The sequence below is a fragment of the Prinia subflava genome, chromosome 21 (assembly GCF_021018805.1).
Source record: "Prinia subflava isolate CZ2003 ecotype Zambia chromosome 21, Cam_Psub_1.2, whole genome shotgun sequence".
Lineage (NCBI taxonomy): Eukaryota > Metazoa > Chordata > Aves > Passeriformes > Cisticolidae > Prinia > Prinia subflava.
Genome location: NC_086267.1, coordinates 3,648,863 through 3,675,754, shown reverse-complemented (window position 1 = coordinate 3,675,754; position 26,892 = coordinate 3,648,863). Strand labels below are relative to the sequence as shown.

At 42.8% G+C, this 26,892-nt stretch overlaps 1 protein-coding gene across 3 annotated transcripts in view; it reads left to right on the top strand.

The window, feature by feature from the left end:
* Nucleotides 1-252: 252 nt before the first annotated feature.
* The window catches only part of SLC45A1 (solute carrier family 45 member 1), a 48,496-nt gene continuing 21,856 nt past the window's right edge, over nt 253-26,892 (top strand). For 2 of the 3 annotated variants that reach the window (XM_063417415.1, XM_063417418.1), the window contains exon 1: nt 3,894-4,121. The gene's annotated coding sequence lies outside the window, so the exon portion shown is untranslated. Of the gene's footprint in view, nt 406-3,893; nt 4,122-26,892 lie in introns of those variants that run through there. The other variant, XM_063417416.1, reaches the window with a different exon arrangement.

The window sequence follows — 26,892 nt, the reverse complement described above, 5'->3', positions numbered from 1 at the left end:
AAGCAAGTGAACAGGAAGAAGTGTCACGAGCGTCATTATTTCTTGGTGTCAGAGTGAAAGGGTTGATTTGATAATTTGTCCTGATAGCTGAGTAACCCTGAGTCACCTGAAGTAAGACTTGACTGCTCAAGTCAGATTTAAGGTGGCTGGGATATCCCAGTCTGTAATCTTTTTTGTTGTTGAAATCCTTTTCCCCTTGGGTGGGGAAGCAATCTGTCAGGATTTTCCTCATGCTGCTATTCACCTGGGATTCCTTCAGGGATGGTTTACACAGCTGGACCACATCTGCCATCTGCCTGAAGTTCTGCAGAAGTTAGCACAGGCCACAGGAGTCTCACAGTAGAAGTTGTGGCTTTTTCTGCACTACTGCATCTTGTATTCTCCAGGGCAGGAGCTGAAGGGAAGGTAATTGCTGTTCATCACATCTGCTTATGAGGGATTTTTGTGACACCATGGGGAAAGCTTTGGAATGAGGCAGGGGAATCTCCAGTAGGTGCAGAGTGGAGAAGTTCTGGTCATCCTTCATCTGGCACTGAGGAATTCAAGCAGAAAAGGTGGCATGAGATCTTTCTTTGCATCCACCTGCAGGCATTCTTATTGCTGAGAAGGTTTAATGAGTAAATTTATGAGAGGACAAGAGCAAGAAATCCCAGGACCGTTTCTAAGCAAAAGGCAGGAAGGTGTGGGGGATGGTGTGGTGAAAGTGAGAAGTCAAGGGTGAGCAAAAGGAATGAGGAGGCAAGTGGGAGTCAGATGAGAGCAGGGATCTGAGTGTGTTTCTGTGACAGCAGGAAGCTAAGGGAGGAAATAGTCAGAAGGAGAATTGCTGTGGTTGAAGAGACACATTTCTGTGGCTGTGTGTGAGGGGGGACTTTCTCACAGTGAAGCATTGAACAGGTACCTCAAAGGGGTTGTGCAGTCTCTGCCCATGGAAGGTTTCAAGGTCAGACTGAATCAAGCCCTGAGCAACTTGGTCTGGCTTAATGGCTGATGATCCTGCCTGGAGAAGGATGTAGGAACAGAGACCTCCCAAGGTCTCTCCCACTGTAAATTGTCTTACAATCCAGTCTGTACTAAGCACAGGAAAAGAGAAAGCTTTAGAAGCACCTTTGTCCAGCTTGCTTAAATTCTGTTTTTCCTGATGTGACCCTACCCAGATTACATATGCATTGTTTGCTTTCATGATATTTAAAACCAACACAGTGTTTAACTGCAGAAAAGTTGCCTTCTAAAAATGCTAGCATGAGGAATTACATGTATTACTGTAAGGGTTTTTAGTGGCAAATGAAGCCTTCATAAAGTTTCTTCCTGAATATGGGAAGAAAATGTTTTCCCCAATAAGGAGCTAAGGACAGAACTCCCCAAGAGCTGCTGTGTTTAAAGACAATGAGTTTCACAACTGCAGGACCCAGCTGCTGATGTGTCCCAGGAATTTATTTGAATATTTACTTTAGCTTTTTTTTTTCAGTCAGCTAGCTGTGTAATGGCTGAAGAAATGTTTATAAACACCTTGCAATGAAGTTGCAGGATTCTCTGAAAATAAGTCTGTTCAAAGAACCTGGAATCTGTTTGTGCCTAGTCCTACAGACTCCTGTTTGGACAAATAGTAGGAAAAGAACGTTGCTCCCTGTGAGGCTGAGTCAGGAAGGGTGGAACAGATGGAGCAGTTGTCCAAAGGTGAGGGAGCTGCTGAGCCCCTCCCCAGCACAGGCTGGAGGCTCTTGGCACTGCAGCCTCTGCCCTGGAGCCTCTGGGGAGGCTGAGCCCTCACAGCCTCTGACTCAGAGCTTGGAAGGGACTGCACTGAGGTAGTGCCCTCAGAGCAGTGCATTAGGCATGCTCAAATGGAAAGTGAAATAAAAAGCTGTACACGAAGTGATCTTTGTTGCTAAGATGTCAAAATAGCTGAAATACATCCTGGCAATTTGGGAGGGAAAAGGTTAAGCGAAGGTATTGCAGGTAGTGTCACAGTTACAGCCTCACCTGGGCCTCTGGCCAACAAAGCCAGTATTTCAGGTTGGATAGGATTCAGGAGAGGCTACTCCTCTTAAGTATGTTAGATCTGGCTGCTGTCTCTGAAGAAATTAGACTACAAAACAGAAAGGACAGAAAAGCTGAGCCAAAGTGTCACTTTCAGTGCTGCTTTTCTATGGAAACTGGAAAAATGCAGTTGTACTTCATTTGTGTCTGATTGAGTAAGAAAAATTGTGCCATATGGATTCTTCAAGGCTGCTGCAAACTCGGCTTAGAGGGGTTCCAGGGCACTGCCAGCCTCCTGAGGACCCTCACTACCTCCTAGGAGTTGTGACAGAGGGGACAGTCCACAAGTGCTTGGTGTTGGTAGGAGTCATATGCAGTCTGCCCATAGTCCTTTCCAAGGGATTACTCCAGTCTCAGAAAGACCACCTGTGACTAGCAACTCTTTTATTTGGGTAGACTGTTGCAGTGCTGTGTATTTAAAGCACCATTATAACTAGCCAGCAGAATTCTTGGAGAAATTTCCTTCAGAGCAGGTAAACCCTTGTGGATAAGAGGGCAGCTTGCTGGCCCATCTATCCCACTTGTATCTTGCCTACAGTTGAGAGAGGTTGTTCTCTTGAGGGAATTTCTCAAGGATTGAAATATCCAGTTTTGGTTGATCCTGTCTCACCAGCAGACCCTTCCTGTGGTCACCTGTTTATTCTCCTTGCTGAAGGATTCATTTTCCCTAGGCATAAAACTACTAGCTCAGATATTGGCCAAGGTTATGAAGTGGGAGCTGGACCTTTAACAGGCTCTGGTGCAAGCAGTGGTGGTGATTTTTCCACATCAGAGGGAGGCATTGGAGCCAGGGGGATCGCTGAGAGTACAGTGGGTGTTGGCCTTTTTGGCTCAAAGTGATGGAGAGTTGCACAAAGGAAATTTGATAACCAGGTTAGCTCCCTCTCTCTAAGGAAAGCTATTACCTGTAGACCTCTTTTCCTCTTTTTTTTTCTTTTTTTTAATCTATCCTTCAGGATGTTGGTGTTGGGACCGACCTCCCTTAGGCAAGACACAAAATTAGGTGGATCCTTTTTTTTTTTGGTCCAGAATATCTACTCCTATATTGCCACTAGCAGTGGAGAGACTCCCTCTTTCTGTTCTTAGGCAATTCCTGCCATTATTCATTGTTAGGAAGTTAGAGCAGTTATTTGCATTGGGCTCAGCAAAAAGCTCCTGGAGTTGTCACAGCTGGCAGTTCAAGTTTACTTTGCAGTTTCCCTTGCTGTCATGAATGTGTTAACTTCAGGACTGTCCTCACCTCGTGGCCTCTTTTGTAGTTTGTCTTCTGTAGAACCAATAAGATTTCCATCACTCCAGCCTCTGCTTGCCAGATGTTTATTATCATACCAAAATATGTGCAGCACTTGCCATGTGCAAACTTTCATATGAGTGTGTTAATCAGAGGAAAGGAAAAACCCTCTGTGGCTGATTCCTCTGCTCGGAATGCTGAGTGGGAAAGCTGGAATGCTTACTGAGCCACCAGTGGTTCTGGCAGCAAACCATTGCTGCTGCTTGCTGAGCAAAGAGACCAGGGGAGTGGAGAAGTTCTGTAAGGAACAGGCAGCGTGGGTTAATGAACATCTGTTTTGTTGAAAGTTGGCATGGCAAGGTGTACTTCTAATATTTACCTTCTCCAATGCTTTCTAAAGTGAGGTCATGCCCATAAAGGACCAGCAGTGCAAAGGTCCTGAGCAGATTTTTATGAAAGCTGAAACACTCTCAGGATACCTGAATATTTAAGGATAATTAAATGGAAGTCCCCAAAGCTGCTGTTGAAGAAGAGAAATAGATTCACGCTAACACAAGGCCAAAATTGGAGATGCTCAGTGATGGAGAGCCTGGATTTGTCCAGGCAGGAGGTGATGCAAATGGCCCAGTGTGTATGGATGAGAGGAGAATTCCTTGCTGAGCTGTTTGCCTTTCTCCCTGGCTGTTCTGCTCCCACAGCCCTGTTGCACACACCGGATACCGGGGCTGTGCAGGAGCTGCAGCTTCACCCCTGACTCAGAGGATGTTGGGAGCCACGGATGTGTCAGCCAAGATGTCACTGCCTGCTCACAAAGAGCACATCCAGTTGGTGAGGGTGCTTCATTCAGCATGTAAGAAACTGCCATTTTTACACATTAGTATTTGTTCTTTTTTCCTTTAAGCTTTTTGACCACTCTGATATAACTGTAGAAACTAGAGGCATTAACCCAGGTGTGCTGTCCAAATACACACAAATTCCCAGCTGCATAGATGACAGCAGATTCTTTTTCTTATCTGAACATGCTAATTCCTTTTCATTCCATCTCATATTTAAGAAATCTGGGCCTGTGTTTTTGAGAAGGTAACACTCTAGACTTACTGGAGCTGGTGAGTAAAGCAGCACAGCTTGCCCTGCATCCTGGTCTTGTCAGCTTCCAAGTATTTTGCTTTAAAATAAATAAATGCTTTTTTTAATGTTAGAATTCAGCAAATACTAAGACGTTTTTTGCCTGGCACGTTTTATGATAGCTGTTTGTAATTTTGGGTTAAATTTTTAGTAATTAAAAGTTTAAAATCTCTTGGTTTTTGTATGGAGAAGAAAAGAAGAGTGCTCTTGGGAGTTCTTTCTGCTTTTTTCTTAAGAGCTTCTTGCACAGGATTGCTTCACATGAACTTGCCTTTTGGGACTGTTGTGGGATTTCTGCAGTTTCAGTCCTTTTTTTTTGTCTTGATGATCCATGCAGACTTATACAGCATCAGAAAACCAGGAAGGATGTCAAAGCTTTGCTTTTGTGCTTTGTGTAGAGAGATGAAGTTTTATGAAATTGACATTTCAAGAGCTATAAATCTTTATGCCTGTCCATTGAGATCTACTGTCTCTACTGACAAAAACCAGCTTGAAGGGTGCTGCATTAGCAAGAGGCAAACATCTGTTCTAGCTGGCATTTTTGGTGTGAAAGATGCTAACTCTCCTGTGCTCGATTCTTGGACCAGTTCTTTCTTTATTAAAAAAACCCCAAACAACAAAGACCAAACCAAACTGTCCTCATCTTTTCAGACCTTACCAGTGATGCATTCAACTAAATGTTCTCTGAATCCATTTTAGTCTGCTGTTAAATACAATGGGCAATCCTACATTGCATTTCTTGGTCTTAATTATGCCTTCCTAGGCACTGCCAGAGGTCTCTAGACTGCATTTAGTGCTTGTTTTAAGTCAAAAGCTTTCAAAAGGTTCTTTTGGCAATTTCTGTGAGGAAGCATCTGTAAGAGACAATTTGGTGGATGTTTCCTGTTGACAAATATCCAGATGTTTTGAGTAGATCCAGTGCTAATCAGCAGTGCCCGCTGCTTGAAGGAACAACTTCCAGAAACATCTCTCAAAGTGGCAGGTTTTGAATTTTGCCTCTTTACAGAAGGACTGTCTAAGTGTGAAGACTGCACAACTGGGAAAGCGCTGTTTGTATTGAGTGGATTCCACGAGGAACTGGATATCTGCAGACACAAAACACCTACAGGAAGCATAAGGCTTAGACACTCAGATTGTCTTCAGGTGAGGGTTAGCTGGACAAGTATCCAAGGCAGAATGCACCTTTTCCTTGGATAGGTGTATGTAAACACAGAGGAGCGCGGATCAGGAGCTCTGCTTGATTGGGGCACACACGAGTGAGTCACTGGCAGGATCCAGCAGGGATGCAGCAGCACAGATGACAGATGTGCCCGTGTTACGTGCCCAGTTTGGGAAACATTGGCTTGTCATGGAAGAACATGAGGAGGAAGGTAACACAAACCTGTGGGAGATGCCAAGTTTTTTTTGTCCATGACTCACTAAGGCAGTAGCAAAGTGTACTTGCTGCTCCCTGACTAATGCAGAGGTTATTCCAGAGCATTCAAAGAATATTGGAGGTTACTAGTTCAAAGTTTTTATGCATTACATCATTTTGTTGCAATGACTGACTCATTTGGTCAGTTTAGTTGGTAAGTAGGCAGTGGTAAGAGGGAAGTGTTGGAAAGGGAACTCTAACAGAGTATATATCTGCCTTGGCTCAGCTGACATTACAGTTTGCTCCCTGTCCTAATTACTTCTTGATAAGATTTATCACCTTTCCCAGAGGCAGAATGAGGACAGCAGTACCTGCAGGCAGTCTATGAGTCTCAAACAGAAAACAAGTTAGGGGGTGTGTTCGGGGTGTGGTATTTATTTTGTAGGTTTAAAAAAATCCATTATTTCCTGAAATACCATTTTACATGGCTTTGTGTACAGGAAGCAGTGCTTCTTACCTGTAAAGCAGAATGTTGTTGACTGTATAGAAAGGGAAAAGACCAAACTAGGAGAATTAATCTTTAGGTGTAATATACACATTCTGAGGCCCATTTGTCCCTAAAAATCTCAATTTTTTGAGAGCAAAATAAGCATAGCATTGTCCAACAAAGACAGTTAACAGCAATTCTAATGTCTTGTTTTCCCCTAGCTTTTTGTGAGTCTGTCAATCAGTAGCATCAGGAACAGAATGTTGCCTGTAGTTTTAGGGAACACTTGCATCACCAGAGAGACAATTACCTGGATATGTATTTGCTAAGAGATAGGATTGGAAGGTATGTCTGAGAAAGTAGGAGAATGAATCGCTGTTGTATTCCTCCAAATAAATTATAGATATATGCACTTCCTTGTATATTTTAATTGCCTACCATATAAAAACTCAGAATGATGAATCTGAATGTTTACAGATTTTCAGTAAGACTTTAAAATAAATTGACAGTATTGAACATTAGCTAATTCACAGACACAGGCACACTGATCCTGCCTTTGTGGTGACAACCATCATGAAATGGGAGACTGTAAAGACTGTGAAAAGTGAAAACCTGTGTCCTGCTCTTGCAATGAGATGTGACAACATCCTGAAGTTTTCACTAAAACCTGTGGTAAACACTAATTAGAGCATTGATTTTTTTAATCCCTCTCCTATTCCTTTGTCAGTTGTGTTACAAACACAGTAACCCTCGTAGTTAAGGACATCTTTGCTGCTTAGTTTTCTCTTCTTCAAGATTGTCAGGACCTGTGGGGAACAGCAGAGAAGTGTGCTGATGATTTAAGATGTGGAGATTTCAGTGAGAAGAGGGAACAGTGCAGAGGAGCATCCCTGTTGGATGTGCAGCACGGATCAGATGCTGTGTCCAGATTAAGGAGCAGACAATTCAGGATCCTTCTTCTCCAGTCATCCAGGGCAGGAACCTAAACCAGAGCGTGCTCTGTCTACCTGCTGTGTGCCTGCTCTTCTTCTGTCTGTGGAAATGAAGCAGAGTTGAAAAATTAATTGTTAGCACACACCAAACTCTGACTTCTCTTTAGGGTCAAGTCATGACTGGTGTATTAGAAGTCTCCATTGAGACTTGGTGTATGACAGATTCTGCTTAAACAGAGTTTAAAATTATACTATCTTGTAGACAGCATGAAAGGGGAAAAGAAATCAATACTCGTGAAAAAGGTTTTGTGAAAGTTTTGTCATTTCCGTATTCTTGCCTTTATTGCCTAGACATTTGAACAGGAAAAGGGAATTCACTGTTAACATGGTCGGGCACATTGCATAAGTGTGACTATCAGGGAACAATTTGTGGCCTTTCCAATTGTTTGTTGTGTCTGTTTATAACGTGGGAATGCTTGAATTATCTACTTTCTCCTTTAAGGGACCTTTGAGCTTTTTCTTTCATTAGCTAAGAGATTGCAAGGCTAGTGGAGTGGTGTATAGGTAATTTTCTTTGATCAAAAGCTGATATCAAATCACTCTCAAGCACCCAGTGTGCTTGAAAAGTGGGAGGAAAAAGATTTGGTTTGGGTTATTCTCTGAGTTTATTATCTGAGTTTACTCCTTAACTTGTTTTATCAGAGACATGTTCCCAAAAGCTCAGTCTAACCAGACACAGTGATGCAGAGGTGGGCATTTTTGATGAACAAATATTTCTTGCCTAAAAGGAAGACAAAGTGTAACCTAAACATGAAGCACTTTCTTAGCAACTTTGCATTATGCTTTTGTCACTAGTACAGGAAGTGCCTGAGGGGAAGACAAGGCTTCTCCTGGACTTTCCCGTTTGGTGCTTCCTGTGGTCAACTTAAAATACAGTGCCAAATTATGTTTAGAAAGTTTTTAAAGAGGCAGCGTTAGCAAAAAATTACTTTGAACTTTACATAGGTAGTTGAGAATCACCCTCTGTATTTCTGTGTTATTGCTACCTCAGTGAAACTCCTGGCTTCTTTTTGGGAACAGGGAGTTTGATTGTAAAGAGCAAGCTGATAATAATTATTGTTGGACAGAGCCTAAAAGCTTCAGTCCAAGGTTGTAGTTAGATCAAACAGGCAGTGCCCTCTGTGCCAACCTTTTCCTAAAGCTGGCGTGGCATGGCTTGTACAGCTGGCCATACTCCTGGAGCTGTGTGCTGTGCAAAAAAGCACAGAGTGGATAGAATTTGTGTATTTGTACATCCCTGCAGTTCTCCCTTTAGAGTCTGTGCGGGTGGTGTGAGATGTTTACCACAATCCTGTAGGGGCGCAGAGCTGGGATGGGCACGCAGGGCGATGCCTTTGCCAGGTAAAGGTGAGGGCAGCGTGGGTGAGCAGGCTCCGCTCCAGACCTGACTGCGGAGCCCTCCGGGAGCGCAGAGCGAGCCAGTGGCGGTCTCTAGCACCTCACCGTGGTGTGCAGGGCTCGGCGTGGTGTGCAGGGCTCAGCCTGGAGTGCCGGGCTCGGCGTGGTGTGCCGGGCTCGGCGTGGTGTGCAGGGCTCACTGTGGTGTGCAGGGCTCACCGTGGTGTGCAGGGCTCACTCGCTGTGGTGTGCAGGGCTCACTCGCTGTGGTGTGCAGGGCTCACTCGCTGTGGTGTGCAGGGCTCACTGTGGTGTGCAGGGCTCGCTCACTGTGGTGTGCAGGGCTCAGCGTGGTGTGCAGGGCTCACTCGCTGTGGTGTGCAGGGCTCACTGTGGTGTGCAGGGCTCGCTCACTGTGGTGTGCAGGGCTCACCGTGGTGTGCAGGGCTCAGCGTGGTGTGCAGGGCTCGCTCACTGTGGTGTGCAGGGCTCACTCACTGTGGTGTGCAGGGCTCACTCACTGTGGTGTGCAGGGCTCACTCACTGTGGTGTGCAGGGCTCACCGTGGTGTGCAGGGCTCAGCGTGGAGTGCAGGGCTCGGTGTGGTGTGCAGGGCTCACTCAGCGTGGTGTGCAGGGCTCACTCCCTGTGGTGTGCAGGGCTCACTCACCGTGGTGTGCAGGGCTCACTCAGTGTGGTGTGCAGGGCTCGCTCACTGTGGTGTGCAGGGCTCGCTCACTGTGGTGTGCAGGGCTCACTCACTGTGGTGTGCAGGGCTCACTCACTGTGGTGTGCAGGGCTCACTCACTGTGGTGTGCAGGGCTCACTCGCTGTGGTGTGCAGGGCTCACTCACTGTGGTGTGCAGGGCTCACTCACTGTGGTGTGCAGGGCTCACTCCCTGTGGTGTGCAGGGCTCGGTGTGGTGTGCAGGGCTCACTCAGCGTGGTGTGCAGGGCTCACTCCCTGTGGTGTGCAGGGCTCACTCACCGTGGTGTGCAGGGCTCACTCAGTGTGGTGTGCAGGGCTCACTCACCGTGGTGTGCAGGGCTCACTCACTGTGGTGTGCAGGGCTCACTCCCTGTGGTGTGCAGGGCTCACTCCCTGTGGTGTGCAGGGCTCACTGTCAGTGCAGCTCCAGCATTCTCTGCCCTGCTCATTCATTGGGAGCCCAGTGCTTTGGGCTATTGGTTGCTGCAAACAGCAAATGCTAAGAGACAGCTTTTCTAGAATCTGTTTCATGTCTGAAGAGCTGATTGACAAGAGGGTTGGTATTGTCTATGTCACAATATGTGCTCTGGCTCACATTGCTTATTTTCAGTTCAGTTTGCTTTGGGTTGCAAACACATCTATTGAGAACATGAAGGTACATTTCATAGGCATGCCTGATCTCTCAATATAGCTGTATTCTCTGGCAATTCACGCAAAAAATGTAACCAGAGTTGGCTATTACACTGTTAAACACCAGGATTTTTAATCAACATGGTCACAGTTTACTGCCATCATGCTGTTGCTACTAAAGATAAGTAAAAGCTACTATATATAGTAGTGTTGTAGTATGAGGCTAGATTCCACAACCTTCAGAATTTGTAGCCCTACATTCTCCCTCTGGTTCCTAACCATCTTTTTGCAATCTGAAAAATTCATTCAAATGTAGTTTTGCTCTGATTTCATCATAACAGGGGTGAATGGCCCCTTGATGATTTCTGACAGATCAATAAAGCTTTGCCTTCCTGCTGATGAGAAATAATCCCCATATGAAAACAAGTACAGAGTGTGTTTTGTAATTGTGCCCATGTCCTTCTGGCCTCTTCTGGGAATGCATGAATAATAAAATTAACTTCTCAGCATGCATTGTAATCATGATTGTGGAACAGCCTTTCATTTCCAGATTCCACCTACATACTATCATGAGCCACTTCTTAAGAAGAAGAGGCATTAAAGACTGAACAGGAATAAAGCTCTAAGAAAAATGAGGTTTACTTTTCACTTGCTTAGAGTGTGCATTGCAGTATATGACTGTTGCATATGTATAGAACTTATATCCTGTTTGGGTGATGTTTACTTTCTAGCAGTATTTGGTATCCAGAAAGAGGTTTAACACTGATATGCCTTTATTAGTACTCAGTTAAGTTTCTGAGAGGGGAAAAAATCAACTCAGAGAAAAAACAAAGGTGACTGGATGACCTTTACAGATCTCAGACTCTTGGCTAACAGAGGATTCAAACAGGAGCACTCACACTGGTTTTCAGAACATACCAACATATGTTGGTATACACCAACGTAGGTGTTCTAAAATGTTTTGCCATATTCATTCCTAGGTGTTACCACATGTTACCAAATGTTCATCTTTGTAATCAATACTTTTGACTATTTATGCTTATAATCATAACAGTGTGAGGGTTTATTTGCCTGTCACAACATCAGCTAACTGTTGTTTGCATTGGGTTGTGTGGCAATAGGCTGTTGGAAATATGTCCACCATGTATGTGTAAAAGTAAGTATGGCCAGTGAAATTGTGTGTGTTTGTCCTCAGTACCCTGAGCCTCACCCCCTCCTTCTTACAGTATCTTTTTAATCAGCTGACAGCAGAGTTTGTGTCACAAAGCAATCAGTCTCAGAAATAGTTTTGGGCTTGTAGGAATCCTGACAAAAGTCTGTGATGTCCACGCAGATGGTCCGGAAAACGAGTCACTTGCTGGTTCTCTGACTCACCCCCACAGATGAACAATTTTATAACTTTCAAATAATTGTTTGTGAATCATGGAGGGCTGTAAGGGAAGATGTGTGGCACTCATTTTCATTCCAGTGCTTTTCCCTGATTCTAATAGGAATTTAGTGAATGGTAATCAAAGGAGAAGAGCACTTTCATGAACATCTGCAGGAGCACTGGGATCTCACAGAGAGCAGAAGTGGCACAAAACATGAAATTTCTTTGCTCTCTTTCTTGTTACTTTTTTTGGCTTTGTGTTACCATTTCATGTCAGTATTTCTTCCCTTAACCATTGGGTTGTTATTCATGTCTTGGTTATTACACTGTGTCCATGATTTTACCTTGTAATGCTTGTACACTTTCTTATGTCTCAACAGCAGTCTCAGCACAGCAGAGTTGAGGTTGCACACCCAGGCTTTGGATCACAGCCTAAATTGCCAAGCTGAGACTTACAGAAAGTAAAGAGGTGTCCCCACCACTCTTCTCATTTTAATGGGGTCTGCACTGTGCCATGAGCAGGAGATCTCTGTGTTCTACAGAGGAACAGTTTCTTCAGGCTCTTTGTAAAATGTATTTGATATTTGTTCTGTGCTGCTGCTCCTCTGTGCTTTCAAATTTCCCTTCTGAGAAGAATCAAAAAAGGAGGATCAGTGTCCTAATAGAGCCCAGCTCATTTCTGTCTCTGACGTTCTCCTTTGCCCACTTGTTTGCATGAGAGCCTGAGTCACTGCCCTTTATTTGGTGTCATCAAACTGTAATGATTCAGCTCTGAAAAGCTGGATTTACAGTCAGCCAAATGAAACACACAAGTACATGTAAGTTTGTAAAGCAGAGGGCTTGTCCTTGTGGTTTTTGGAATAAAATATGCTGGTATGTTCTAAAAACCACTGTGGGTGTTCCTGTTTAAATTCTGTGTTAGCCAAGAGACAGAAATACATGGAATTCTTGAGTAACATGGCAGATACCCAATGTTACAAGAAATCCCGCTGACAATTTTTTTTATTGTGTCATGGTTTTTCTGAGAAATTGTAAAGAAAAAACTCTTTCACTTTGTACAGGAACTAATGACCAAAATTCTAAATCTGCTTGCATTATTTCTGTGACCTGAGGTCAGTACTTCTTTTACATAATGTGAATTTATGAATGCAGTACTGAATAGCCCTTTCACATCTCAGTTTCAAAACGTAACATGAAGAGATTTGGTGGAATTAGAATGGAATAATCTTGCAGTAATATTGTTAAAGCACTCTGTATCATATGACCCATTTGCAAGTTTTCAGTGGTGATATTTCAGTCTTCAATCATAGCTTGAAGTGCTGTTTGACCAGGATATATGTGATAAAAGATAGTTTGTGTGGGATACTTTCTTTGCTAATGCAATATTATTGACTTGGGAATGAAAATCTTGCTTGCTTCACAAAATATATCCATAGTCATACATGAACTTGAAGATTATTTGAAGACTTCTGACCACTTTGAAGTGAAGAGCCTGCTCTGGCTGATCAGGTCTCATCTGTAAAAACCTGATCTCTGCCTGTCTCCTAGAGAAGTCAGGACTCCACTGGTTTGGGCTGCTGGGAATGACAAAGTTTTTATCCAGTGATGAGGACAGTACTTGCAGCCAGAATATGTGACCATCACCATTATGAGGAAGAATTCTGAATCATGTTCAGGGATTTTCTGTGCATGACTGATAGTTTTTAGGAAATCTGTGCTTCTCCAGCCAGATCCTTGGGTCAATAAGGGACTTTTTAGCTTCTTTAATGACTCTGGGAATCAGATACAGCTTGCCATCTCAGAAGGGTGCACAGGTTGCTCACCAGTTTGAATGGGACTCACATGCTTTTAACCAGCTACAGAACAAGTAGTGCTTAATTTGTGTAAGCAGTTCCAAAGGTGGAAGTTTGGATAATTCACATCTGCTCAGTCAGCTGTGGTTGTGATTTTTGTTGTTCCCTGTCATCTCCAAACTCCTCCCTGCACTCCCAGTTTGAGATTTCCCAGTGTATGCTGGAAATGGTACGAGATTGTGTCTTTGAGGTTACGGTCTTTCAGAAAGATGAAATCTTGCAGACTCTGCAGGCACAGCAGTCTCCTCAGGTCCTGGAGTTATTGTTTAATCTATGAACTGCAGGTTTAGCTCAGGAAGAATCAAAGCAGGAAGGACTTGCCTGTTCAAATACAGACTTTTCTTGGGAGCTGGTTATCTCGGTTTCCTCGGTAGCCAGTGGAAAGAAACAGGTGTTGCTGGGATGTGACTCATCCATCAAAGCAGTGTCCCAACAACCATCTGGCCACTCAGACCATCACAAACAATGTGGTGCAAGTTTCATCAGAGCACGACTTATTCATGCCAGGAGCAAGTAATCCACATTTCCTTTAAAGGCTCAGAGCATCTTTGCCATTAGTTGAGAATTACATTATGCTTATTTGACCCATGCATATTTTGCTTCACAATAATAGTTTAATTACTATTGTGATGTGTTTTCATTGTCTAATCTCTGTTCCTTGTGTTAATTGAACAGAGAAAGAAATATGCAGAGGTTAAGAAAGATTTTGGCTATTTTTAATGGAATAGATGTCCAAGTGTCTGTCCATGTGCATTCGTGCTTCATCAACTGAGAGTGGAACTGCAGGTTTTCCATTCATAGCAAATCAAGAATAACAGTCTCATTCCTGTTAAACAATTGTTCTTATTTTACCCTTGTGCTGCCAAAAGCAGCTTCTGGAAGACTCTGAATTTGAATAGGGTCTCTACTACTTCAAGCCAAGAGGAATTTTGTGTCACAGGAAGCTGCACACTTATGGCTCTATCTGTGCTATAGCTCTCATTTTCAAGTGTGCCAAAAAGGGTATTCATGGGGAGTCTCAAGAGATCAATCTTTCCCTGTTAGCCAGTCTTGGGGAACAAATCCTGGCAATATTCCTCTTTCAGGACCTTTACAGAATACTTTGACATCTAACGTTTCTTTTAGAATATGAAACCGGACTGGTAGAATTGCTGGAGTGTTAATTTACTACATGGTGTCTGTCTCCCAGAGGAAGAGGAAAAAAACTGGAAAGCAGTAGTCTCCCACTGAAATCTTGGCTTGAGGTGAATAAATGAATGACAACATCTTTGTTCTGCAGTAAGGCCTGTCTGACCTTTCCTTTCCTGTTGAGTTGTGAAACAACAAAGTAAACATTTAACTGAATGTGGCAGCCTGAGACAATTTGCCCTATTGTAGAAGGAATGCCAATCCCTTTGCTCTGCATAAATTCTCTTTGCTGGCAATGCTAATGGAGCTGCAGTGGAAGAAAGCCAGGCCTTTCTTTGGGCAAGACCCAAGTTTAAGCAGAAATACAAGCAGTGTGTGGCGTGGTCCCTGGAAGTGTCCTGGGTGCAGCAGGGCTGCTGAGGATCACCCATGGTCAGAGCACTTTCAGAAGTATTTTATTTGTAGCACAGGAAATCAGTTTGCAGTACTGAAGTCTTCAAAGTCCTGCTACGAGGGTTGTTGGCAGTGGTTGGATATGATTCCTTTATTAACAGAACAATGCCAGGATGGAATTGCTGAGCTGTATTCCTTGTACAAAAAGGAATAATTTCCACACTTGTTTCCTCCATTTCATGGCACTGTCATGACACTGCATTCCCAGCTGAGGTGGGCTTCTGAGCATGAATAAACCCACGAGTCCTAAAATGCAATAAATGTACCTGAGCTTAATGTTCATCCCACTCACATGTATGCAGATTAACAGTTCATACCAGCCTTCAACTGTGCCTTGGGATGGTTTGTCACGGTGTTGGAGTCTGCATAACCTGCTGAGGAAGCCCTTGCTAATACTCTTGCACTACCCCTGACCTTCCCTATTTCCAGTCCATGAGAACATTTCTGCCCTGCCTTTCTGCTGTACATGTAGAAAATAAACTTTGCAAGTAGGAAGGGACAGCCTGGAAATACATTTATTTTAATGCCTATCTGCTAAATCTGCTGGCCTGCTCTCTTTATTGTGTGCTTTTTTATTTCAGAGCAGACTGGTGCCTAAATTGCTTTTAAACAGATTAGATGTCAGTAAGAATGGTACATGTTTAATGCATTTATGTTTATAAGAGTTTTACTTTCTCCTCTCAATTGTGCTAGAATGCAGATGCCTATTTCTTCTGACTTCCTGTGATTAATTTGATTGACTGAATCATATCTGCATTTGGAATATACTTGCTTTCAGAGAATATTGATCTTGTGCAGAAAAAAAAAAGCGCAGTGTATCAGCTGCATAAATATCTGCCTTGTAGCAATCCCTTGAGCCCCAGGAAACCTTTTCCTCTCTACAGCACCTGAATATTCTGTCTATTCAATCAGAAAGTTGTGGAATACCTCTGTCATATATGCAGATTAAAATATTTCAGTGAAAATGTCAAAAAAGCAACAAAATACATAGTATATACACAGCTGACCACTAAGCCCTGGCAATTAAGGAAAGTCTTTGTTGTTTTGGACTCCCTTCCTGGATCCACTTTCTTTTCCTCTGAGCCTTGGAGCTCATTTTGAATGAGGATGGACTTCAAGAGCTGGACTTGTTGGGTTGTAACTCAGTGAGGGGTTTTTTAGGTATTTTAAAGTGGACTGTGCACAACTGCTACAGTGAATAGAAACCATAACACCTGTTCTCCTCTGTGGCTTGAAATGGACCACAATGTTGTTTAAAGAGAAAAGGAGGCTAGAGAGCTGAACCATTTGAGATGTCCAATATTTAGCAGTGAATGTTACAGCCTAAGCCTGGCCTTGCTGAAAGCACAGACAGGACAAAGCCACTCCTGTGTGTTTTTCTCCTCTGGAGCAAGGTGATTAATTGGTGAAAAATTAAACTAGCAGTACAATATTGATCAGGACTGGCCATGGAAACACTATCTTTGCTTGTGTGGATGAAGGATTGTGGGGAAAATTGGTATTGCAAATTAATTCCTAAATACTGCACCTTACTATCTTCCGTGCCTGATTGCTCTATTTTTGGGTAACTATCTCTAAACTGAGAGTGTTGTACAAAGTCTGGAAAAAAAAAAAAAAAAGAAAAGAAAAAGAAACTAGTTAATTGCCTTTAGAGGCTCTAATATACAAGAGGAGTCATTTCACATGGAGATAGTGAAAAAGTCTTTTGCTGATTCTTTCAGTGAGGTGATCTCTCTGCTTTAGACTTTCATCTCCAAAACATTATTGTAACTTCTCAAACTATAATGGAAGACTATGCAGATGGGAGGCTTAAAAACTATTGTTCATCTCCTTCCCTCGTGGGAAGGTTTCTTGGTGTCCTGTTGGCAAGCAAAACACGCTTCTTTTTTTATAGAAGCAAAATTTATGATTCTTCTGGCCTGTTTAAATTCAGGCTGTCTGGAGTTCATCCAACCCTAAGTATTCAGACTTGAAACAAAACATAGGCATTTGTTTGTTTAGCTCTATCTCAAGTATGGAAGTTTTAAAGCTGTTTGTTTGGGTTTTTTAATAATGTGTTGCTTCTCTAAATAAGGAGGTTTGTAGGACTGACTCCAGGTGCTTTTTTTTTTTTTTCTTGATACACTATAGCATTAAAAAACTACTTGTAAACTGTCAGGAACTAAGATAGAACAGATATAAATATAGATATAGATAGATATGGATACAAACAAAAAGCCTTTCCTTGAAGAAAAGTATTTAATTCACTATTTCTAAAGGCAAGGTATTGGAAAAATGAGAATGATTTGTCACTAGTGCATGTTACTCTGAGGTGATTGTACAGTCATTTGAAATGTATCAATACTGTCTGGGTTTCTTTCTGAGGATTTTATCCAGCTCACACTTGCTCTTTGCCTCCAGAAGTGACTGTGCAAAACTTCAGGTGTCTCTGGTGTCAGATCACAGCAGAGTCCTCCATTACTCTTCTCCAGATTTAAATTCTACTGATTTTCTTTTTCAAGATCCACCTGTCTGACAAGTTTTGTTACTTAAAAAAGTCAGCTCTGTGGAGGTTTGACGTGTGTGGAGCTTTTCAAGTGAAGGGGCAGAAACCTTTTGGAATCTCAAAACACTGAGGCAGAACAAGATAAAGGTGTTACCTGCACGAGAACCTTGCACAGAGTTGCTGCAGGGAAGGGGGATTTGGTCACAGAAGTAGAGGTGGGAAGGAAATGGCAGAGGGCCTGTCCTCTCCTGCACCTCTTCTCCTGGAGAGGACAGAAGGAATGTACAAACACAGAAAATTCAGGTTAATTTTTTACTCCTGTCTTTTTCCCAGTCTTCAGCTATTCAACCATCTGTGTTAATTCAGCGTCTTGCCAGAAACAGCTGCTCTGTGCTGCCCTGAGGAGCTCTGCTCTGCTTTTTGTGGAACTCTGAACAAAGCCATTTCTTTGTTCTCTCTCCCACAGTTGTAAAAAAGAATAGTAATTTAAACACGCTACAGGAGGTTTATGCAAGCCTAAAACAATGCCTTATGGACAAGAGTATTGTGCTGTTATTTCTTCAGTTGGTTTTCCTGTCATGAAATTTTCACTGCAGTCACACAGGCTCAGGATGGAGAGTGTCTGTCCCACTGGATCTCACAAGACTTAAAACCAGATACAGACTGCCAGGTCCATAACTGCTGCTTTGAGGGAAACCCTGAGTTTTGGGAGTGGGCTTTGTACTGGTCTTTTACTCTCCAAAGGTGTACATGTATGTCCATGCTACCTGAATTTTCATGAAATGAAATTATAGGATAACAAGGGAGAAAATAAGGGGATGCTAGTATCATTTTTCTCTTGTTAACAGGAGAAGATTTTTACTAGAAATGAGAACTCAGGTTGTGTGAAGTAATTTTTTTCCTCAGAGAATAGTATTCCTTTAAATAAAAAGTCCTGAGTTATCAGAACACTTATTTAACATTTCTCTCTAATATTTACCTAATAATTAAACAATTAAGGTGTAATAGTTCTATTTAATTCCTGTGGTAAGAGCATTTCTTGGGAAAATAAGGTTAATGACAAAATAAGATATTCGAGTGTCAGAATTTGTGTTTTGTGTTTCTCAAAACTGCCTTTTAGATCAGTCTTTGAGTATTTGGTGAGGATGATTACAATCCCATCTATGAAAATTCCTGGCAAATTTAGAAGAAATGTGGTCTTAGATATTCTTAGTTTCGTATATATTTTGGAAGACAGGGAGCTGTTGTGCAAGAATTCTCTCAATCAAACTTTGCCAAGTTTGTCCCCACACTTTTTTGTCAGCTGGTTCCTTTACATTCCAATATTTCTTTGTTACAAATAATATGTGCACTTGGTTTGAAATGGCATCTCTTCAATACATTTATTTGCTTGATCTTACTATAAAATATAACTCCACTTTAGTATAGCTTTTGAGTTACACTGTTTATTTGTATTTTTAGGATCTGGAAATCTTGAGGGGCTTTTTTTTTGTTGTTGTGCTGGTTGATTTGATTGTGTCTTGTGTGGATCCGGGTGTGCTGACACAGTTTCAGTAGTTTATCCATTGGATATTACAAATAGGGCAGAAGGTGAAGCACTGAGGTGCTGTGTAAACTCTGAGTGCCATGGTGGAAATCAATGGGGCTGAATAAAAACCTGTTACCCAACTTGGGAAAGCATGAGTCAGATGGGACTGAAGGAGGATTCGCTGCTATTCCCCAGTGGGTATTTATTGCCCACTTTGCACAGCTCAGGGGGCAGCAGTGGCAGAACCCAGAGGTTCTGTCAGCTGGGGATCTGAGGTGTTAGAAGTTGAGTGGTAAGTTTATGTATAATATGTTCTGCTCCCAACAGTGGCAGTGATTTGGAGCCGTATTTGGTGGTTTAACTAATACTCAGAAGTGGAAACACAATAGAAGTTTTAGAGATTGATTCAACACACCCAGACCCCCAAAACCTTCTGCACAAAACCAGACAAACCAAGCCCTTTAGTAGGAAATATTAATGCTGTTACCTTAGGATGGAGATACAGAAAAATAAGCAGTTACCACATTTGTTGATATATGAGAAACAAAGCAGTAGTTATAGATTAATAACTTGCTATGAACAGTTAATTTTAATAAATTTATTGTTATGTTAGCCTTTTGGTTTTGAAGAGTGAAGGGTTTCCTCTTGGAGGAGGGAAGGCACAGGGCTGTCTGTTTCTGTGTCTTATAAACATGTTCCTTTTATTCTTCAGGCAAATACAGTAATACAAACTCTGCTGAATGGTTTTTAATTGACATAGGATTTCCAGAGTAAGACAAAAATGTATGTGTTGTCTGGATTCAGTCCAAAGCATCTTTACTTCTGAACTGGCTCAGGCCAGAGAGACAGGATGTTCCACAGAGCAAAACCCATGTGATTAAAGAACGTGAACAAACACAGAGTATATTATTAACAAAACACCAGACTGCATTTCATGTTGGGTTTTCTGGCTGGTGACCCATGGAGTTGACTCAAAAAGTTAACAGAGAGACAAAGGTCCAGTCTGTTCTAACATAACTAACAATCACAAAAGATTCTCTGAAGCCTTCTCTCCTGTCTTGAAGAGCTGTTCACACAGGTCCTGACAGGGGTATAAATGCATCCCAGTGAGCCTCTGTGTCAGGCTCTGTCCTGAGAGAGTGTTACAGCATCTGCTGCAGAGGGGTTTTATCTTGATTCACCATTCTGTAGTGTCTAGAAATCAGGCTCCCTGTTGCCTCCAGGCTCATCACGCTGTCAACAGTATCTTCATTTCTGCCTTGTGTTCTGACTCACATGCCTGTCAGTGCCATCCTGTCTGTCCTACTTTGTGGCCTCTTCCATGTTCAGGATGTGGCTGAATCCTCCACATCCTGATCAGCAGCTGTCTAGGCCACGATCTGTGTGGGCAGGCTTTGAGTCACTCTGTTTTGTGGTGAGGATGCATGTAATTGAGGCATGAGGTGAAGGGTGGATGGTGTTTGAAGACTTGTGGAGCACTTGAATAGCAGCTGGCAAAAAAATTTTGATCATAAGCAGATAGATAAGGTGGAGTAGTCTTGGCTGGTCATGTCTGCCCTTTACTGAAGATAATTGAAACAAAATTAACTTTTTTTGCAGTTGTTGATAGTGTTGGAAGGTTCTGCTCCTTAGTGTTTGCATGCCTTTGACCCCAGAACCTGGACAGATCCATGAATCTTCATCGTGTAAGTATTTTACTTGCAGTATTTTCCTGAAGAATAAAAGAAACCTGTTTAGAAGAAGTAGAAACACATAGCCCTGTGCCCCTTCTCCCCAAGAGGAAACCCTTCACTCTCCAGAAGTTTCTTCAGGAAATTCAATCAGTGTTGGAGTGGCTGTCTCCCATGCTGTCCACATTCGTGCCTTTTCCCGGGAGGCTGCACTTCTGCTCTGCTCTGCTAGCAAAGGGCTGAGGTGCCAGTGAACCTGTGAACGTGTGGGGATCCTGGTGGTCTTTTACAAAAACTGTGTTCTGCTCTCTGGACAGTGTGTGGATCTCTGGAAAGGGCACATCAGGCCCATTTTCATTCACCTTTCACAAAAGGTTACTTTATTACAAACGGCTTTATATATTTAGGGTCATGCTTCCCAAGGTTACACAAATATTATGATTTTTCCATTGATATTTAACACTTTTAGCCAAATGGAGAGCTGTAGCTGCAGTTTAATTCCTCTTTAGTGTTGCAGGCTCATTCTATTAAACATGCATTTTGGCCAGGGGGGAAGGAGCTGTGGAAGCAGTGGGTGTTAGATCCCTGAGAGGCAAGGCGCTGCTGTTAAGATGACAGCTTTTCCTGTACTGCCCAGAGCATCTCCGAGTTGCTGTCTCCTCCCTCGCACAGAGCCCAGCTGCCTTCCCACCCCATCCCCGCTGTTAGTCAGCAACGCGCTCCTCTCTTCCTGATCCCGAGCAGGAGATATTGTTAAAACGCTTCCTCGCTCTGGTTTATTCACTAATTCCTCCTTGTTAATGCTGAAAGGGAGGTTTTCCCGAGGCGCTGCGGGCAGGAGATCGCATGGAAGGCAAGGAGAGCTCTGTGAGCAGCACGTCGGGGCTCGGGGGCTGGCCCGGGGAGCGAGCCTGAGTCACGGAGCCGCAGAACCGGGAGGGCCGGGCTGGCAGCGCTGCTGCTGCCTGAGTCACCCCGGCCGGCAGCGGGGCAGGGGGGCCCTGCAGTCCCTGCAGTGAAAGCTGCCAGCCGGCACAGGGCTCCGAAAGCGGCTCCTGCCTTCCCCCGGCCTCTGGTGTCAGGAGCGGTGTGAGCAGGAGCAGCGAGTCTCCTGTGGCTGCACTCAGTGCTGTGCCCAGGTGTGGGCCCGCAGTTCAGGGCAGGGGTTGGAAGGGCAGCAAGGCTGGTGAAGGGGACACAAGTCCTGCAAGGAGCAGCCGAGGGAGCTGGGGTTGTTTGTCCTGGAGAAGAGGAGGCTCAGGAGAGACATGGTGTGGGCAGCAGGAGCAGGGCAGTGGTGAGGCATCCGTGAGGCTGCACCTCGAGTGCTGTGTCCAGTTCTGGGCCCCCCAATTTAGGAAGGACATGGAAGGGCTGGAGCGTGCCCAGAGAAGGGCAGCAAGGCTGGTGAAGGGGACACAAGTCCTGCGAGGAGCAGCTGAGGGAGCTGGGGTTGTTTGTCCTGGAGAAGAGGAGGCTCAGGAGAGACCTCATCGCTCTCCACAGCTCTGACAGGAGGGTGCAGCCAGGGAGGTTCGGGCTCTGCTCCAGAGGACAGCAACAGAACAGAGGACACAGCCTCCAGCTGTGCCGGGGGAGGTTTGGGCTGGGCAATGGAAGAAGTTCCTCACAAAGGGTGCTCAGGTGGGAATGAGTTGCCCAGGGCTGTGGTGGAGTCACCGTCCCTGGAGGGGCTTAAGGAGAGACTGGACGTGGCACTCAGTGCCATGGTCAGGGTGACAAGGTGGTGTTGGGTCATAGGCTGGGCTTGATGATCTCAGAGGTCTTTTCCAATTGTTTCTGTGATTGTCTCTCTGAGAAGCAGAATTCAATTGCAGGTAATTGCTAGTGCTCTGGTTTCCTGTGGCTTTCCACCTATTCATTTGTGTTGGGTCTGCTCAACTGCTTTACAAACACGGAAATGTGCTTGGAAGCTGTTGAGCTTCCAACACAAAATAAAACCCACAGTGCTTGTAGATCTCAAACTCTAGAACTGTTTCTGTGGAGCTTTCTGTGAAGCTCTGGTTCAGGTTTGCATGTAATAGTGAAATTAAAACTTGGCACTTCTTTCAGGCTCATTTAGAGAAATTGTCCCTAGGTAATGTAACAATTAAAGGACCAAATTATCCTTCAGTGCTTGCATTCTTCAAAAAAAGGCAAATATTTTACAATCTTGTAGCAGTCAAGAGGTACCAGTGAAATCAGCCGGCCTAGAAATTATTTCATATGTCTTTGATATGAAAATGCATTGAAGTTTCACAACAAAAAGGCAAACATAACTTACTGTGACCTGTTTTCTAGCCTTGGGACAAGATTAAATATGAACTGATGACAGGTATCAGAGTATTTGCTTAAGCAAACAGAGTAAAAGTTACTCTTTTGGAAGGTTCAGTCACCAATTTCTGCATGATTTGCATGATAAAATCTCAAGAGTGGAGTAGAAACACTTTTCATATGTAAAGTAACAATCATCAAGTTCTTGCAGAATGTTCTATCTTCATACTGAAATGTTCTGCAGATTTTTCCATAAGTTAAGTGGAGTAAAAAGGCAAATTTATCATCTTAAAGGCAGTATTCTGATGGTATCCCAAACAAATTAAGCTACAATTGCGTTTCCTTAATCCAAATATTTTGAAAGTAAAATTGCTTTTACTTGGAGTTCTGTCTCTACTGATGTCACAATATTTTGTTTACTAGTAGAGATATTCTAGTCAGAAGCCATAAGTAATATTTTTTTTGTCTTTCTGTCTCTCCTTGCAAAGCCTCTAAATTTCTTAATGATGCTTAAACTTATAAGCTTCCTTATTTTTCAATGACTTGCAGAAAATGAGCATTGATAATGAGATCTTCAGACATCTCATAGGGCTCCAGGATGCTGATTCAATAATATCCCACTGTGAGTACTGCTTTTTAAATGTCACTCTGAATTTGTTTTAAGCTATGATATGATATATGATATGCATCATATCTTGCAATGCAAAAAAGAAATAACTATGAGAAACACCTATCTTTTCTGTATTACTGTTTGGAGATTTTACCCTATGAATGTCATAATGGACAATCTGATTATTGAAGATATTTTCATAGATTGATGCATTTGTTTTTACATTAATGTACACTTCTGATTGTCTGCTGAAAAGTGGGGAGTTGTTTTGGTTTGGGTTTCTTTTCCAGTTCCTCATTGTCTCTTACTTCTGTTATCTCTTTCCCAAGCTGGTTACGTATAGTTGCTGCTATTTTTAGCTTCTTTCTGGCTTTCATTAATCTTGAGTTTCCAAGATTGTCATTATGACATTTGGGATAAATGTTTTCTAATTAAATTCACCTCTTTTGAACTGCCTTGATTTAAAGGATCTGTCTAAGAAAAGATATATTCTAAATATAATTTGTCATTGCTAAAGATGCATCTTTTCCTGACACAGATATAGTCAGCAGCTCGAGGTTTGGCTACAAACCTACTTAGTTTCTTGTTTTTCAGGTCAAAGTAACATCTAGTCAGGCTTTGCATGGCATGAGGCAGAAACAGGATTTTCTAGCATGGTGAGTACTTGTAGAATCAACAGGCTGATGATTTCTAATGACCAAGAATTCAGGAGACACTGCCTCCTAAATATGAGCAAAAGGGGGTCAGTCATCTGCCAAGGAAATTCTGTTTCACCCCTACATGTTTTAGAGGTGGCTTCAGGGAGGAATTTAGGAAAGGCTCATTGTGGAGTGACTTAATGTGAGCTCTCATGAGGATAGAACGGAGCACTACCAGGGGGAAGTTCACAAATAGAGGTTGAAGGAGCTGTTTAAAATTATAATATGGGTAGGGATTTAATGATGATCATGAGAAGACCTTAAGTAGGGATCATGTAGCAGAGGATGTTTTTCCCTTTAGTACTCACTAATTTCAGTTGTAAACTCTACTTTAGTTACTTTGTTAGATGTAGGCTTTTCCAGCCTCTTTGCCTTTCTCTTTTTCTTCCAAAGAACATAGACCAGAAGTGGTTCTTTTACTAGGTTTATTTTGTTGCTTTTCCAGGTCATTGTCATTCAATGGTTCCAGGAGTAGCTAGGAAAGCTCTTGCAAGGTCACAGAGTTCCTCTGTGTTATCTCCTTGGCCCAAGGCAGGATCTAATAACATTAACATGCTCTCAAGCATCCTGGCAAACAATCATAAAAGTCTCTAGTGATACAGACTCTCCTATATCCCTAAGCAATTTTAAATTATTTTTAATAGAAAAATTTCCCCACTAACTTATAAATGAGAAATATAAATAAATAATCTAACATGGTTTCATAAATTGCACAGGAGCACTCAGGTTTTGACATGAACAGCAGAGACACAGGTTTATGAACTTGACTGCTCTATTTATGAAAGAAGGAATGATTAAATTATGTGTAGTTTGCTGCAATAATGGTTACAGGCATGTTCATTGGAACCAAAGCCTTCTGAGATATGGTCTGCTGATGGACAAGGATTTCATCCACAAGCTCTCAGTCAGTCCCACTCTGCCCAGGATGGTCAATCAGTGCCACTTGAGTGGCATCCTTTCCACTGGCTTCTCAGGTAAAGAAAAACAAAAGTATAATGTTCAGTGATGCAGCAGATGTTTCAAAGTCTTCCTCAAGGAGGAGATTACCCTGCTGCCTAAGTTAGGCATATTATGGAGTTTCAAAAATGCAAAAAGGTTTGAATTGGCTAAGAAGGTTTTGGATTTAAACCATGTTGGTGAGACCTATGATACTGGCTTTACCAGAGTTTTATGGTCTTTTATTTCTCTGGTGCCCATTCTGTCCTTAGCAATGAGGAGCAAGGAGCAGAGCAGGAGAGCAAATACAATTGGATGATGCACTTGGTTTGCTGTAGAGGAATCATTTACCTTTGCATTGCTTACTTGCCTCCCATCTGGTTTACCATGACCTGTAAGGGAACATTTGTCTTCCACAGCCAAGGCATTCAGGCAGAGTTAATTGAGCAATTAAATTATCAGGTGATGGAAATAAAAAGTCTCATCCGCATAGAAGGGTTTAGCAATCTGGCTCCTTTCAGTTTCTGACTTACTATTATGTAATGTGTGTTACTGCCCAAGTGCACTCTGTGCAAAACAAGGAGAGAAGCAGCTGTCCTGACTTAAGCTTTAGAGGATGTGACATCCATGGCTTCTGTCAATGACCCCAGAGGAAGGTGACAGCTGGGGTTTTTGAGGAGACACTGGGAGTGTGAACAGTCTATTTAATAGAGCCTCCCTTCCCAACTCATCCTTTCTGTGTAGTCCCCCATCAGGAGTTTGTAGCAGTGGCTAAGATAACAAACATATAATAAACTCTTTCTTTCCAGTTGGGTGTGTTGCACCTGTAAATATCTGTGAAGGGGTGAGAAAAGTTAGAGTGTCCAAGTGCTGGTGGGTTTATACAGAATTGCAAATGGAAGCAAATTCCCTTTTGGAGAAGAGTAACAGACAAAGATTCCCTTAGTGAAAATCCATTTGGTGTGACAAGTAGAGGCAATTTAAAATGTATCTGTTTTCTGAGAATATTGATGTGATGTTTGGCTTTGCCAGCTGTCCAGCTTGGCAATTCTGGGAGTGACCCATGAAATAAAAGCACATCAGAATTCTAGATCCTGCTTCCTGTACAGAGCTACCAGTACACAGATTGTTGTTTTAGCTACAAAATTGATAATGGTAAAAACCACACCTGTCCACAGTGTCGACATGTTTCTGCCCTTTTGAAATTCTCAAGGGAAATTTGAGGACAGATCCAGACTCAGTCTTGTCCAGTATGTTTAAAGCTCAGGGAGACACTAGCCCTGGTCATCTCTTCTGCTGAGGAAAATGTGGAGGAAAATAGAAGGAAAGTTCCCAGGACCAATATTATGTTAAGAGTATGTGCTCCTGTATCTGAGAACTCGCTCTCCAGGCTTTATTTTTAGTATGATCTATGGAAAGTAAAGGAGATGGCCTGACAGTGGTTCATGGACTAGATTTGGTGGCAGTGTTTCTCTTTAGGCAAGTGGGTTGCTTGAGAAGCTGTGCAAAAGTTGCAGCAAGACACTTTTATCAAACCTGTTTATCTCCTAAACAAATTATCCAGAGACAAAATAGTGACAAAAGTCTACTTGTATAAATATATTAATTTTCATCTCTGTCCTTCAACTGTGAAATCTGATCTCTGGAACTCTCAGTGAAGACATCTACTCGATACTTGCAATTTAAACAAGCCTATATTCTAGTATCTTGGGATGTTCACTTTATCTTTGATCAAAAAGCTCTCCCATTTCATTGCCTCCATGTAAACTGATCACTTGAGCAAGTCTCGTGGTGCACTTGGATTTTTAATTAAAAAAAAACAGGTGTGGGAGGTTGGAAGCATTTGCCCCTTGTGCATAGGAAGGTTCTCAGCCTCTTGGCCAATGTGGAAATGAGAGCTAAGGGAATATGGTCTGTTTGAAGGAATTGGCTCGAGGTTATCTTGTCCTCTCTAACTATAACACTCCAGAAGGAGATTTTCT